Source organism: Myotis brandtii, unplaced genomic scaffold (assembly GCF_000412655.1).
Source record: "Myotis brandtii unplaced genomic scaffold, ASM41265v1 scaffold6, whole genome shotgun sequence".
Classification (NCBI taxonomy): Eukaryota; Metazoa; Chordata; class Mammalia; order Chiroptera; family Vespertilionidae; genus Myotis; species Myotis brandtii.
The window spans coordinates 1153683-1157194 of record NW_005370271.1 but is presented as its reverse complement, the minus strand read 5'-3'; the positions used below and the strand labels follow the sequence as shown (position 1 = coordinate 1157194).

The window sequence follows — 3512 nt, the reverse complement described above, 5'->3', positions numbered from 1 at the left end:
CTTCTCTCTCTGTTTGCCCCTCAGGACCCCTCATGGCAGCCTCTGTTCTCAAACCTCACCCAGCCCCCAGGCCCAGCAACCAACCCAGTCTCTTCATACCTGGGAGCAAGAATGACCACCGACAGCGAACATGTGCCCCCGTGGCCGAAGGTCTTTACGTGGGTTTTCCCATTCAATTCTCAAAATAACCCTCCCGGCAGGGGTATCTGTTATGCTCATCATAGAAGGGAATAGAAGCTCTGAGTGATGAACTAGTGGAGAGGTCAGGATTTGAACTCGGGCAGCCCAGTTCCAGGGCCTGAAAACGACTGGCCCCGCTCAGCTTCCGGATTGCTTCTCCTGGACCGGGTGACCCTGCCTGGCCTGGCGAGCGATGGCACAGGACGGGAAGGGCTCGCACAGCACCCAGGGCTGCGGAGGGAGGGGCAGCCAGGGCTCTCGCTGGAACAGAAGCTGCTCCAGGGCAGGGGTTTCGTCTGTTTTGTGCTCTGACACATCCCAGGCCTAGAACCGCACCTGGCACACAGCAGGCACTCGGGGGCTGCTTGCGGAATGAACGAACCCCAACATCTGGGCTTGTCCTTGCCAGATGAAGAGGTGGAGTTAGATGTAGCCTTCGGAGGGCCATCTATGACCACCTCACCCTCTGCAGGGGCCTCCTTGGTCCAGTCCGGGAACATCCACCCGGGAGTCTGCTCAAGGCTGTGCCTCGGGATGCTAACAGCCATCAAGGCTGCAGGCCCTGTGCTCCATACGGTGCACGGACCGGGCTGCCGGCGTTAAATAAGACGAGGCCTGCTTCTTCTCAGGGTCTCTGGCCACCTACGGAGCTCGGTGACTTGCAGACGGGTCTTCCCTAAGGATCTGTCATGCTCCCGTCCTTTCCGAGAGCATCTCATGGGGCCAGCAGGGTGCACACTATGCTATGGGAAATGAAATGCCAGTCTGTGTTGTTGCCTTGAGTTCACTGAACATACTTGAGGCCCTCCTGTGTGCGCAGGGATGCAGCCTCGGGTTCTCCCTGCTCCTCTGGGTTTAGAAGGGCCTGGCCGGGCTGCCCGCCCTCATTAACCTCCCTCATGGTGGGAACTCTCCCCGGGGAGCCATGGTGCCCCCAGGCCTCCTCCTCCGCCTCTGGTTGGTCTGGGAGATGGCGCTTCTTCCCACACTTGAGCCGCCCGGCCTCACCTTCTTTCACGCTGTGGTTTCAAATGCAATTACATTTCCCTACGCAGGTTCCAGGCAGAATGTTAAGCTCGAAGACGATGGCAGGAGAGTGCACTCATTGTCTTCATCTCGTGTTGAGAATCTGGAGGTGGGGCCTTGGACAAGGCTGTGTGAATGAATGACAGTGAGACAGCCTCTGCCCCTTTAGGGGTTCCTTTAGTGCCCGGCTCTGTGCCCTGGAGACTACACCCTCAAAGCCTTTCCTGGGTCCCTCTCAGCTGTCTGACACATGGTATCATCTTCCAGAACCTTCCAGGGCATGCTCTTGGACTTGGCTATTTTTTGTGTTGTTTTTTTTTCCTAAAGGGCATATGTTATTATAAAGAATTAAATCTGTTATTATTAAAAATTGCTTCTTTGTGCTCATTTGTTCGTGACCATCTGCGCAAGCAAAAATGATGAAGGTCTGAGTGTCCCGGTCACTGGAGTGTCCTGGTTTGCAAGTCTGGTCTCCGTCTCTCCAGGGCCCCCTTCCCTCCCTACCCAGCTGGGCGCTGCACTGTGCTGGCCGGTCTGGACCTCATCAGGGGCCCTTCATGCCCTTGGACTTCCAGTTGGGTGGCCCAATGGGCAGTGCTGGCAGGGGGGCAGGAGCGTGAGGTCGGGGACGGGTTGCCTTGGTTCTCTCCTGGCTGAAGGTCACACCCCCTCCTGGTGGCCCTCCCCACACACCCTCTGAGCTCCGCCCCGGTTCCCTCCCCTCGGCCTGAGGCTCAGACCCTGTGGTGTCCAGCACCTGACCTGCACCATCGCAAACAGGCACTGTATTCACTCCTCTTTGGAGACCCCCTTCCTTGTACCATCTGTTTCCTAGGCCGGCACTGATAGGGCCACTCAGCTTTCCCCTCCTGCCCCCCTCTTCCTCTCCCCTCCCCACCCCCCTCCCGGGAAGGACCTGCTGCTGTCAGTTCCAGGGGGGTTCATGATGCCGACTTGTGGAAAGGGGGAGAGAGGGGAGACCCAGGGGATCTGTGTGGCATCAAGGAGACGGGGAAAAGAGGGAAGAGGATTGGAGAAATCCTCAAAGTTACACACTCGGAACTCCCTTTATGGGGCTTGAGAAATGCGAGTCAAGAAGTTCAGCTACTCTGAGGACCTGTCTGGGCTGCGCGGGGCTTCGGCCTCACCAGCGGGCCTGGGCCTTGAGCACAGCCCCAGCCCTGAACCCCAGGCGGACCTTACCTTCCGACCTCTCCGGAGTGGCCGACTCTCTGAACCCGGCATCGTTATCCCGCTGCGACCAGAATAGAACCCCCTCAAGCTAAACCTGACCCTAAAGTGGACCCGAGCCAGTGGCGTGTCCCCTCCGCAGCTGCGGGCAGTTCTCAGGGTCATGGGAAAGGCTGCCAGCTCTACACCCTGCCAGGCCCGGCCTGACCACACACCTTCCCACTCACCCCCACGGCGATGGGCAGGGCGCGACCGCGCCTCCCAGACGTGGGAAACGGCTGCGGGCACACAGCGCTAAGTGCTGAGGCTGGATTTGAACTCCCGTCTGCCTGACTCTCAAGTCTGTCCCCTTGACCACGTGCTTTGCAGCGACCAAGGCTGCCCGAGCAGGGACACAGGGGCGGCCACAAGGCACCGGACACAGCCGGGGTTGGGGCACGGTGTCCTTGGCGAGCCCAAAGAGAGAGGGGCTGGGAAGAACCTGGGGGGCCAAGGGTGGCCAGGACCAGCGTGGCCCGTGGTCCACAGAGGGGGTGCAGGCCCAGCCTGGGCGAGGGCAGGGGCGCAGGGAGAGGGAGGAGAGGCCCGCTCAGCACTCACCCTCTCTGTGTCTGTCTGCCCTCCCTCCCCTTATCTCTCCCTCTTCCTGCCTTTCTTCTCCCTCCCCACCCCCTTCTTGGAAACTGCTCTTCTGAGGCTCCTCAGAGCCCCAGTTCCCCTTCCAGGGTGGATCCCAAAGCCCCAAAGGACACCCATCGGAGAGTTGACTCCCAGGCCACCTTTAGTGGGGATTTTGGGGGGAGGGGGTGGCGAGGCCCCGGGGACCCCTCCCAGGTGCTCTGCACAGTCACAAAGGCCTCCTTCCAGCAGGGCCAGGAAAAGCAGGGCTCCCAATCCCCCACAGACTAAACCTAGCAACAGTCAGGGTTCCCATGGCAACCCGCGATTTATTTTTAGTCCCACTTTAACATTAACATGATGTGAGGGGATCTGAGACTTCCATTACTCTCTTTTAAACAGCACCCAAAAAAAGGAAAGAAAGAAGAAAGCGACTGTTTGTAAGGCGGTATGAACCCCTGGGGGGCGGCAGGGGCGGGGGGGGGCTTGTCTTGGGG

At 59.4% G+C, this 3512-nt stretch overlaps 1 long non-coding RNA gene across 1 annotated transcript in view; it reads left to right on the top strand.

The window, feature by feature from the left end:
* The window catches only part of LOC106728351, a 2777-nt gene extending 2221 nt beyond the window's left edge, over positions 1–556 (top strand). The window contains exon 3 of the long non-coding RNA XR_001364645.1: positions 25–556. This is a non-coding gene — a long non-coding RNA (uncharacterized LOC106728351). The remainder of the gene's footprint in view (positions 1–24) is intronic.
* The last annotated feature ends 2956 nt before the right edge of the window (positions 557–3512 follow it).